We start from the raw sequence: 13242 nt of genomic DNA, 5'->3' as shown, positions 1-13242 counted from the left end.
AAGTGTATTAAATTGCAAAAGAGAAAAACACTTTTTTCATGATTTGACACAATATCAAGAATTTCAAAAAACAATGTCTAGATTCTGAAGACTAACTTTTACTTTCATCAATTGTGCTTTTAAATTATTAATGGAAAAAGAGATGGAGAGCAACCTGTTGTGGGATAGGTATTTGACTGCACTGTGACCCCTGAGATACTGTTGATAAAGTTGATCTTAATCTTAATCAGGGGGTGGAGCCAATGACTGGATGACCGGAATTAACCATAAGGAAGGCAGGAATACAGAAGAGAGAAGGCACACAGGAAAGAGTAGGGAGCAACATAGAGATTTCAAACATAGGACATCGTGTTGCAGACACACAGGGAGAACACAGGTGAGGTCCTCATTACTATGCTCTGTGTCTGTGTGCAGGACTCAGAAAAAGTTATGCTGCATACTAAAATTTGTTCAGTAGATCTTCAGGTACTCTTTCAACAATTTAAATTTTGATGACTCTAAAAGTTCCACTCTTTTGTGTTTCATTAATTTATCAGTCTATTTTCTTAAGAAAAATAGATTAATTTCATATAAAAACCATTTCAAAAGATTTTGCAAATAATGTTTTTTTTGCATTGTTGTATACACTCACAAAACCCAAAGTTTTTCCTTGGATATTAGGAAAACAAATGGGCAAAGGAAGCAAGATGGAGTGTAAGTCATATTTGATGAGATCATAAATATCACAACCTGCAGACTGAATTACAAGTTTGCCATCAATCTCTTTCTCTATCTAGTATCTACCAGGGGTCAATGATGGCAGGGGAATCTAAATCACAGACTTTACCCAGAAGAATGGACAAATAAATGTAAACTACTCTTGAAGCTTTTAAAATGAAACAACCTGTTTCTTGTACTGGTAAAAAAACAAATTTGGAATTTTTTTTATTATTACAGGTATGGATAAACCCACCAGTCCCCCTTATGGAGACAAAGACAGAACCACACTCCTGACTTATTTGGATGACACAATGCTCACACTCGAAAGTCTCTGCAGTTCTACAGCTCATAATCAGTAATTTCTTACAGCTGTAAGTTGAGATCTAGGATTGATTTTAGAGTGTTGATTTATGGGCTTAAAACGCACAATAAATCAATTAAGGTTTGTTTGATAGGACAATTAAAAATACAATGGTATCACTAAATAATGGTTTAAATATTTTAAATTGCCTTTAAATGCTTTTGTTCTGTGTACAGAAGAAATTCTCACCTTAAATTAATAAAGGAAATGGCTTATCATGGGGCCAAATATGAGTGACCATGTTGGGGGATACAGATTAAGGTTAGAAACAGTTCCAAGACGTGTCTTAGAAACATTACAAAGAAAAGTGTAAATTAAGACATTTTCCATACATTGGGGAAGACATCGAATATCCAGGTCATGAGAAATTCTGGAAAATTCTGCCAGAGGCCTCGGATGTTACCTGAGACAATTCTCAGCCTTTTGGGCAGTAGAAACTGGATGTGTGCTTTTACACTGCAAGGGTTCACATAAACATCACAAAGATGTCTGATCACATACAGAGGAAGAAATACACAGCTCTTAAAAGAGTTAAACATGCCCCAAGATGATTTCACTCTGGACTTGAAACATTGTGTCCTTTCCCCACCAAAGATCAGGCATTTAGTCTCAGTCTCTCTCCACGAATTCAAAAGTTAATTCAACACAATCAGGAAAAAAAGGGCAAACTTACCACTGGGCATCATGTATATTTGTGTGATAATAAGCAACATGCATCATGGTGTAACATGATGGGAGCCTGCTTGTTTGGGGGTTTCTTTCCCACCCTGCCCCCTAGCTGTTTAGTGCCAGAGAAAAATCACACTGAGATTTCTATAAGTTATAAAGCTGATTGGCCCATTAGGTCAGGCTACTTATTAGCTAACTCTTACATCTTGATTAACCCATTTATCTGATCTATGTTAATCATGTGGCTCAGTACCTTTTTCAGTTGGGCAGCTCGCATCCCGCTACTTCGGTGTTCTGGGCAGGAGTGGGAGGAATCAACTTCCTCCTCCCCAGAATTCTCCTGCTCTCCTTGCATCATTTCCACTTCCTGTCTGGCTTTCCTGCCTACACCTCCTGCCTGGCCAATCAACGTTTATTTAAAACATGATTGACAGAATACAGACAATTCTCCCGCATCATGGGAGAAAATTTGTGCAGCTGACAAGTAACTTTGTTGGTGGAGACTGCTCATTCATTTAAAAATAGAATAAGTATTCTAACTATAGTTCTTGCTTGATAATTGTTTTGTTGTATGTAATCTCTCTATGTTTTTTTTCCTATTAAACCAGAAACAAACTTTATTCCAGGGAAAAGAATAAAAAAAATAAATCTCTATGGGGCACAAAAAGCTTATCAGCTACCTGAGACCACAGACCACAACCAGAGGTGGACTTGTATAGCTGTGGCAATGGGCAGTTTCTGAACTCCCCTTTTTATAGCAAGAAGCAAGCACTAGTTATGAATAAAAGAATTTTTACAATCTCAAGGTAAAACTCAGATACAAAGTGCTCTTTTTTTACCATTTACATTCACAGAGATTTTTAGTTACACTAGTGTTTGATTTTAAGCCATTGCACTTCCCTGGAGTTCCCTGGTAGTGTTTACCAAAGCTTCCCACTCCCCTGATATTGCCAGTCTTGCATAGCAGGGAAGGGTATGGGAACATGCACGATGAAAAAGTCAGGTGCATCTCATCATTTAAAACTTAACCCCGCTCACATCAATTGCTGGTCATGAGTGGCCAGGAGGTTATCTAAAAACTGACTCTCAGTTGCAGAGGGCCACTTCAGCCTTGCAGACAGCTATGGGTTGTAAAGCAAAGAAACCTACTGTAAATAGTTAATCCTTAGCCAGGTGGTAGTGGAGCACACCTTTAATCCCAGCACTTGGGAGGCAGAGGCAGGTGGATCTCTATGAGTTCGAGGCCAGCTTGGTCTACAAGAGCTAGTTCCAGGACAGGCTCCAAAGCCACAGAGGAACCCTGTCTCGAAAAAGCAAACCAAACAAAAAACAAAACACAAACAAAAAAGTTAATCTTTAATCTGCTGAATGGGCTGCTGACAGCCTGCTCTCATTCTCCTAGGCTTACAACTTTATTTCTATATTCTTATTCTTGGATTCTTCAGAATGTCTTGTTTTCTCCAGCTATGGTGATTGAAAGCTTTGTTCAGTATAGTAGTCTGGGCTTGCATCTGTGATCTATTAGTGTCTGACCAGGACTTTCTGACTTTCAGTTTTCATTGAGAAGTCAGGTGTAATTCTGATGGCTCTGTCTTTATATGTTACTTGGTCTTTTTCCTTTGAAGTTCTTAATATACTTTACTTATTCTGTATGTTTAGTGTTTTGATTATTATATGGTGAGGGGGACAGTCTAATTGGTATTCTGTAAACTTCTTGTACATCTGTAGGCGTATCCTTCTTTCGGTTGGGAAAGTTTTCTGGTATGATTTTGCTGAATATATTTTCTGTGCCTTGGAACTGTTAAATCTAAAACCTTTCTTTTTATTTAGACAGAAAGGGGAGGTGATGTGGTATTTCAGCTGTATGCTGTGAATAACAATGGTTAATAAAGAAGCTGTTTTGGGCCTATTGCCATGCAGAAAAGGGTAAGGTAGGATTTCCAAGCAGATAGAGAAAGAGAGAGTAGGCAGTGTGAAAGAGATGCCATGTAGCTACCAGAGGAGACAGACATGAGCCTCCAGCCTGAAACTGGCTGATAAACCATGAGCCTCATGATAAAATATAAACTATAGAAATGGGTTAATTTAAGATGTAAGAGTTAGCTGGAAATATGACCATGGGAAATCTTATAAAGGAAAACATTTAATTGGGGCTGGCTTACAGTTTCAGAAGTTTAGTCTATTATCATCGTGACAGGAATCAAGGTAGCAGGCAGGCAGAAATGGTGCTAGAGAAGGAGCTGAGAGTTCTACTTCTTGATCTGCAGGCAGTAAAAGGAAAAAAAAACTGTATACTGAGAATTGCTTGGGCATATATGTGACTCCAAACCTGCCCCCACAGTGACACACTTCCTCTAACAAGGCCACACCCACTCCAGCAAGGCCACACCTCCTAATTTTACCACTTCCTGTGTGTCAAGCATTCAAATTCTTGAGTCTATGGGGCCATTCCTGTTCAAATCTTCACACAATCTAAATTTGTTTTTGAAAGTAAGTTCCATATGTCTCACAGGGCTAAGCTGAGGGTAATAACAGCAAAAAGCACCAGATATGCTCTGGGTAGGATTCATTTATTTGTCTTGTCCAACTTCTAGAGGCCATGTGTGTCATTCCTTCAGCTTTAAATATAGCTATAGCATGTTGGGTCTTTATCACATGTGTCACTTGGCCCCACTGCTGAGAAGGCCCTGTCTTGATAAACTCTCATTCCATATTACTTCATAGCATAAAGTCCCTTCTATCACACATACTGATACATTAGAAACTTCCAGTGACGAGAGCGTGTACATGAGTCAAATTCTCTTTAGTCAGGACAGTTGGCTGTTCTGGTGTCTGTAAGTTGGTAAGTTAGGCGTAATCTTCCAGATAAAGAGGTTTTGGAAAGTAAAGAGCAGTTTGTGCTACATTCGCCATAACCAGTGGTGTGTCACTGGATAGGTCAGAAAGCAGTCTCTAGGAAAGCCCAGTTAAGTGGGAGAGATCATCCTTTTAAGTACTTCTGACTTTAGTTATTAAAATAATACTTTTCGGTGAGTTTTGTGTATTCATTGGTTTATATTGAGAAATAAAATATTGTTCACTGAAGATAAACCATACAGTGATTTGATATAATTACACATTTTGAATTGATGACCAAGATACATATACCAGGTATATCTACAACTTTGAAATGAAAGTCACAAATCCAGTGCCAGTCTAGCAGTTATTTGTCTACTCATGATGCTGGCCTAACCTACGGAATTGGGTGAGTCTTCATTCATCTGCAGAAGGAATGAGACTACTTGGTCCTTACTGTTGCTCATTTGAAAGCTTAGAAAGCATGGACTATGGCTGCTTGTGTTATTTTGAGTAATCTCAAAAATCTGCCAATATACTTGGAACTTGTTAGTCGAGAGGGATAATTTATTACATTAACTATTGTCTTATTTCTAATCTCTTAAATATCTTTCTCTGTTTTATATATCCAATTATTCTTCTACATAACTATCTAAGAGGTTAAAGTACATTTTAGCTTCATTATTCTGTACATTAGAATATTCAAGGCTCAAGTAATATTGTCATTAATAATATGATTCAGTTAATGGTGGTATAACTATAGATGACTAAAACATTTAACCTATCTCATTGAACAACCATGATCATTTTTCTCATTTTTATTAAGATAAAATTATAAATATATTTCATATTTAAAATAACTATAGTTAAAACATCTTTAGGTTTTAACTCATGCTTATTAAGAAAAATAATGCCTTTGCTTTAATCTTCTGGTAAATGTACTTTTTGAATGTAATTTGGGGAATAAGGGAGAATTTTTGAGAATTATAACACTGCACATTATTAAGTCAGTGATATAGGGAACAAAGGCTCACACTTTAATGTCGTGCCCATCCTAATGGTGTCTAGCTCAGCCTTCTCTCTCTGCCTCTATAAAATTAGCTATTGAGTCCTTTAGCAGGCAGAATGACTTTTCCCTAAATTTCTAATCTCACTTTAATTCAGACAGATTTATTCTGCAATCTTTATCTTCACAATGCTCAATTTGGAAGGCTTGTAGTAGGACATAAAAGAAAAAAATGGAAAAGTGAAAGTCACTTAGCATGGAATCAGAGACATCATTGGTTCATGACACTGCTGGCCTCCTCTGGAATGTAGGAATTGGAGTAGGTGTGAGAAGCTAAGCAGTGGTCAACCATTCCTCAATAGTTCCACTTTGAGTCAATGTGTCTTTAACTAAAGACATTTTAGACTCTTCTTGCCAAGGACAGTGACTCTTCCCAGCTCCTTGTGCAGAACCTTGTGCAAATTAGCAATTCAATTAAAATTCATTCAGTGACTGTGGATTAAATTATGTGATGTCCTGAATTTTTCTTGCAAAACTCACACAGATATTAATATTTTGTCAGATTTATTAAGTTATTCATTTATTCATGCCTGCTCTTTACTGTGTGACAGACAATGATTACACAAAGGGTTGAAAGCTCTAATTCATTCCTGATGGATCCCATCAAACATCTCCAGTACAAAATGAAGGCTTGTGAGGCTAGAACCATCATTGGGAGGTGCAGGTGGAAAGCAGCAGAATGTACCAGGGCCATGGAATATTCAATATATTGATCTCTATGCTGACTATTTGAATGTTTCAATTGATCAAAATTTACTGTTTTACCATTCTATACAATGTATCCTCCAATTAAATCCTTAGTGTTGTAGTGTGAATTCCTTTCATGAACATAATATATTTTACACAAAAACAAAGATTTTAAAAATGTCCTTCACTTGAAGTTCATTGTAACCCAGGAGATTTTTACATGGCTTTTGCAATTTAGGTACATAAAATAGAAATATAAACATTTACTGATAAACCACAGAAAAATTTACTGTTAAGTAATATATAATATTGTTATATGTATGCATTTAAAATGTATCAAAGGTGAAAGCAATGCACACACTAATTAAATGGATGTGTTTGTTTATTATTTATTATTTTACATAGCATTCAATATTTACTGTATGTTTGATATTGTAGGGGATGGAGCCTCTTCAGTGTCTTTCCGAGTTGACTAATATTGATACTGATTAAATATCAATGCTAAGAATCTATATTATGTTAATATACAAGTAGAATAAATATGTTTCAGACAATTTCAAAAATTGTAGCCTAGGGATCTGTGCAGCTAGGCAAGTCCTCTACCACTGAAATTAATTTCCACTGATCTAAATACAATTTATTTTAGTAGATTTTTCAAGTTGAAATGTATTGCTATTCACATATAAAACATATAACATGGCACACAATTGAGAATTTATCTGTTTACTTCAATACTCAAAGGATAGAAATCTCCACCCTTATTATACATGCTGCCTCTTTGCCTTGTTGTATGTTGTACAGAGTGTTTATAATTTGAGGAAATTCCATTTGTCAGTTCTTGCTTGTCTTTCCTGACATTTTACTGTCTTGTTTGGGAAGGTTTTGCTGATGTCTAAACCATGAATGTTTTTCTCTAGTAGTTTCTAAATGTCAAATATTGTATTAAAGTCTTTGATCCATTGTGGGTTCATTTGGTACAAGTTGGGAACACATGATTTAGTTTCAGTCTTCTACCTGTAGATACCCAGTCTCTTCAGCAACTGGAATTAAAGGGGTTGTATTTTTTCTAATTTATGGTTTTAGTACCTTTGTCCACATCAGAGTGCCAGCAGCTAGGTGTATCAGTTTTAGGATCATCTCTTCTTATCTTTTATTCCATTGTCCTATGAGTATTTTGCCAATGTTGCTTTTGTTGCTGGCTATCGAGTACAGTTTGGGACATGCTATTATGATACCTCTAGCGTTATTTATATTTCTCAGGATGTCTTTAACTATTGGAGGTCTTTGATGGTTCCTTATGAATTTTATAATTTTCTATATTTCTGTAATGAATATTATTGGGATTTTGGTGCAAATCACACTAATTTTTGTGATGTGATAATTTTAACAATGTTTATCATACTAATATATTTCATATTTAGATATATTCTACACTTTATCTTTATATACATTATAATTTTATTATAGAAATTTATATTCCCATTGGTTGCCATCTATATTGTGTTGTCTAAGTCTCTGGGAGTAGGAAAACAACAGGCAGAAAGAATTTAAGAACTGAAAGGAAGGAGAGGAATGTTGTATACTTATTTTTTCTCTTAGCTGAAATATTTTCTTCTGGAGGGAAAGAGTAGACTCTTAAGATTTAGGAAATGAAAAAAAAAGCATAAAGGACTGAGGATATCCTTAAAGAAACAAATTCCTCAAAGCTCCTCCCCAAGGGGAGATGAGCAGTCATAATGTTTCCAGGGGGGGCACTCTCTGGTTGTTCCAGCTGCCTGAGAATTCTGGAGCTTCATGACTTATTTTGAGTACTGGGTTGTGTTTCACTGTGATTCTGTGATGCCCTGGAGTCATTCATACTCCCGTACAGAACCCTGATAAACTCTGGTAAACACTGGTTCACTACATCAAACTTGAGTGGAATCATTTCATGGTCTATTGCTAGTACACTATATAGAATATACAGACATTTGTTGATATCTCTTAAGGGGATGTTGTACGAGTGTAGCTGAGGTAAACATGAGATGGCAGACAGTGAGCCTGGCTTATCATTTAATTCCTATATGGACTAGAGTGGTAATGAATAGACAGCAAAGTACTTTCTTACTTCAGGATCTGGAAAGGATCTAATACAATCTGTGTGAAGACAAACTTAATCGAGAAACTCAAGACAGTCTGGGAAGGCTACATCTGATATGTAAATACTTTACTAGGAGAGACACTGTTACCTCTGATGCTCTTATCTCTGAAATCACCATAGGAGACAATGCAGATGGTAATCAGCTACAGTCATTACACACTGTGCAGATGCTTTAAAGTACCAAGTTTTCCATGCCAAATACAATTGTCAATGTAAAAGTAAGGTTTTTATATCAAACACTTATATATAGATTTATATATAGTATAAACATCTTTTTTTTATTAAATTATAAAAGTTTCCATTTCAGCCCCTCCTCCCAACACCCTCCCACTCCCCCCACTCCCTCTCCTCCTCCCTCTCCATCCCCTAGAGCAGTCAGGGTTTCCTGCCCTGTGGGAAGTTCAAGTTCCTCCCCCCTCCCTCCAGGTCCAGGAAAGGTGAGAGTCCAAACAGACTGGAGCGCCAAAATCCAGTATATGCAGAGGAAGCAAGTCCCAGTGTCATTGACAATGGCTTTTCAAAAAGGCTCCGGGCCAGCCACATTCAGAGAATCTGGTTGGATCACGTCCTCGTTCAGTCCCAGTCCAACAGGCCTTGGTGAACTCTCATTATATCAGTTCCCTTGTATCAGTGGGTGCTCGCATCCCTCGCAGTCCTGGTTACTTTTTTTATTTTCTTCATCTTTCTGTTCCTCATTTGGACCGTGGAGTGCTCAGTTCGGTGTTCCAATATGGGTCTCCATCTGTATCGTCATCCAACGTCGGATGAAGGTTTCCTCTGCATCTTATGTGGAAACAAGTGGGAACTAAGAGACCTGCCCTTTTTCAATCTACATTTTAATAAGAGTAGAGAGCCATAATATATTTTACACATACATACATACACACACACATGGGGAGAGGGAGAGAGATGATAAATATATTACATATATATGAATTGATCTTTTATTGTGTGTACCAAATTAACTAACATATGCGTTCACATCCAGAAATGTATTTCTGATAAACTGCTGTCATGAGAATGTTATATTCCTGAATTTATTTACATTTCAATTACACCTCAAAACTCAAGACATATGTCATTAATCAAAGTAGTTGAAAGCTTCTTTGAGCTTTAAAAGATGTTCCAGTGGTTTAGCAACAGTATGTCTCAGGGAATGTAAATACAGATAATTAGAAGAGGAGAAACTAGAATAGGTCTGTGGTATATTTCCTGAATTTGGATAAGTTTTTTTTTCACCATCAGCAAGATTGATAGTAGTTAATTTTTACATTCTTTAAAATACATTGTATGTATGATGTGTTTCATTTAAAGAATACCGATTATACACTGATTTCTTTTCAGATTATATATTATATTCTTTCTTTTTTAAAGGAATGTATACTTGTACACACAGAGAGAGGGGGAGAGAAAGGGCGATAAAGAGAGGGAGAGGGGGAGAGAGAGAGGGGAGAGAGAGATTGAAAGCAGAGGGGTATTTTTTGACAGAGAAAGGAGACTGGAAAGAAGAAAGAGAAGACAAAGAAGGAAAATGGAGAGAAATGTGAACAAAGTACAATAAATATATTTATAAAAAGAAAAATCCAATAAACTTATCCTTATTAAAATACTCAAAACAAAGAACTATACCATAGAAAATACATATTTCAACACCTTATTTCTTTTGATTTATGGATATCAATTAGAAGACATAATTTTAAATATATATCTTAACAAATGAGGTAAAAGAATGATACTTACTTTAATATTCCATTTACTGGCTGTATTGTCTCCAACCACAGGGTCAGCTCTAGTATGCTTTCCAGGTGAGGGTCATACCTATGATGAGGGGTGGGGCCATCTTTCCTGAGTGGGGGGTAGGGTTAGCTCAACTGCTGTAATATCCAGCGAGAGGTAGGACCAGCCATCCCAGGGACAATGAAGGGTGGGACAGACTCAGGACAGCATGGTTCCAATGATTCGATGATACCATTAGCCACAGATACCAACACAGACTGTAGGCACAGCAGAACCTTGGGTCCAATTACCACATGGCCCCAGTGCCATCACAGGCCCCTCAGATCTGCACGCCCCACCAGCAGCATGACCTCGGGCATCAACATGGTCCCAGGTGGCCAACAAGATGGTCCTATTACACCAAAATGAACCCTGGTCATCTGTCTGGCCTTCAGTGACAACAGAAGCCCTGACAGCAGCTCAGCCTTTGACTACTGAGCTGACATCAGCTCAGACCCAGGCATGGCCCTCTGTAGCAACCCAAGCCTGGACAGCACTATTTTCCCAGGTAACAGCATAGGCCACTCAGGTCAGGATGTCCCTAGTGACAGCATGGACCACAACTGCCCACGTGGTCATAGAATGTGGTCCAGAATCTGGGCATTTTGGGGACCTTTGATGGCAACATGGGCCACAGAGATCAATTCAGACCCTGGCTGTGGTAGTTCCATAGACCCAGGCATGGTCACAGACAGCAGCCCAGACCCAGTCATCACCATAGCTCCAGGTGGCAGCACAGATCACCTGGTCTGGCATGCCCTCCCCACTGTTTTAGAATATTATTTTAATGTATGTTGCTTTTGTTTTATATTGCATTTGTTTAACTCTGTGAAGCTGTGATTCTTTGCCTGTCTAGAAGACCTGATAGTCCTAATGAGGAGCCGAATGACCGATAGGTGGGGCTGGCAGATAGAGAGCATAAATAGAAGGAGCAGCCAGAGAACAAAGGGGAGATGGACATCGGGGTCCAACCACCCAGCCCCCCCTGCCAGTCAAGGAGTAGGAGTGAAGTAAGATACACAGAAGAAAGAAAAGGAAAAGCATTGAAGACAAAAGGTAATCAAGATAAGTAGTTAAGAAAGGCTGGCAAGAAACAAGCCAAGTGAAGATTGAGCATTCGTACGTCAGAATAAGCCTCCATGTGAGTGATTTATTTGGGAGCTGTGTGGTGGGCCCCCAAAAAGATTAAAAAAATCCAAAAGACCAAAAACGTCAAACAACAACTACATTTTGGCATACCAACATGGTCTGATATTTCCATGTAGGACATGAGAATGTTAAAAACAAAAGTATATGACTCCTTTAAGAGTTTACACCTGCTGGTGAGCCCTTGAGCAGCCAGGAAATTAAGTAAAAACAACAACAGCAGCAACAACAAAGAGTAAAAATGACTGCCACAAGGCAAGCATTGGCATTCTAGAGCTCCAGGAAGGTAGATTTAGGTCCTGGTCCAGTCCCACCGACCTGGCTGCTAGCTTTAGGCTTGGCTTTCGTGACTCGACCCAAGAGTGGGGGGAAACCAGTCTATAGAGCACAAGGAGGATCAGGTGTAGCTTAGCAGTCTAAAGTTCACTGTGTGATCAAAAAAAGACTAAAAGGTATGTATTAAAAGAGGTCCAGATGGAAAAAAAAAAAACCTCTGAATAGATTCCACTCTGTTTTGCAAAGTACATAGGCTTAAGAAAGAAAAGGGTAAAGGCAGTCATAGGAAGAAATAGATTAAAAATAGTAAGTAAAGTATTTAAAGAGATAGTAAAACAAAAAAGATGGGAAGCACAAAGGGAGTCTGGATCCTGTGTAGTATTGTGATGATTTTGAATTTTTTGATTGCTGAAAAGCAAAAGGCAGCTGCTAAGAGACCTGAAATCGAAATAGGGACTGTGACAATAAACCAGTCTAGATATTTTAGGAATGCTTTAATTTAAAAAAGTCAAAAAAATGTATTTGTCAAACGGAAATAAAAAATGCTTTGGATAAGTGGTTTTGCTTTTGTTTCCACAGGAAACAAGAGGATATGGCTTTGTTCCAGGGTGATATGGATCTAGTTTGATCAAGGGAGACCTCCTGAAACTTGACACATGTTATTATTCAACCAGAAGCAGTCGAGAGAAAATGATGTCCATATTGCCAAGGTGTGGGAAGCTTTTGGTTAACTGGTGGGTCATGGATGTTTCTTAGACTTAAGGGAATATAGGAGTATAGGAGTGATAAGATGAAAGGGTAGACTGTTGAATCTACTAACTAAAAGCAACTATTAATTTCAAATATTTTGCATTGGGATGGTCTTTCATTTATTGATACAAATTTAAGACAATTTTTATTACAACACACTGCACATATATTTCTACTCTTGTTTAAGGCATTGTACGTATGCAGTTTATTTAAAAATGTATGATAAAATTCTAATTTTTGAAAGTTATTATTAAGGACTAGTTAGAATAATCAAGAAACATAGGTCAATAATTAATCATATATAACAACCAAATTTGTAAGTATGTTACATATGTTTTTGAGATCACACACATATATTTATATCTACATATATATGATAGATAAAATGTTTTTAAAAACTTCAGAGATCTATAGAATATGGAAATTGGCAAAAATGAGTAAATTTTGGAGTCATTAGGACCTTCAGTCTTCCCACAAATGCAAAGAAGTACATAAATATCTATATAATGATTCTATGAGAAAATTTTATGATGGCAAGGGAATATTATTTTTTACTATTATTTCCATTATAAAGATGATAAACCTGAGAGTAAGGAAGAGCATGAAAGTGTTGTTTCAGTCACTCCATCACGTGTATTGAATTGGTAAGTTTTCTACCCATTAATTTTGACAGTTTTAGCACACTTCATTGGCTATCTAATACAAAGAGCATTTGGCTGTACACAGTTTTCATGAAGACTGTAATGCTTTTTATCCCCATTCAAATGAATGTACCATAGGTGGTTTTCAAGAATGGTAATATCTTCAGGCGGTGTAACATTAAAACTTGCATAAATC

General features: G+C 37.3%; 1 long non-coding RNA gene across 1 annotated transcript in view; it reads left to right on the top strand.

Annotated features, from left to right (window-relative positions):
• LOC125390398 (uncharacterized) overlaps positions 1–12476 on the top strand; it is a 28434-nt gene extending 15958 nt beyond the window's left edge. Inside the window, exons 2-3 of the long non-coding RNA XR_007228722.3 lie at positions 937–1070; positions 12235–12476. This is a non-coding gene — a long non-coding RNA (uncharacterized LOC125390398). The remainder of the gene's footprint in view (positions 1–936; positions 1071–12234) is intronic.
• The last annotated feature ends 766 nt before the right edge of the window (positions 12477–13242 follow it).

Source organism: Myodes glareolus, chromosome 13 (genome assembly GCF_982192425.1).
Source record: "Myodes glareolus chromosome 13, mMyoGla1.1, whole genome shotgun sequence".
NCBI classification, from domain to species: Eukaryota; Metazoa; Chordata; class Mammalia; order Rodentia; family Cricetidae; genus Myodes; species Myodes glareolus.
The sequence above is the reverse complement of the archived record's forward strand: the minus strand, read 5'-3'. Positions and strand labels throughout refer to the sequence as shown.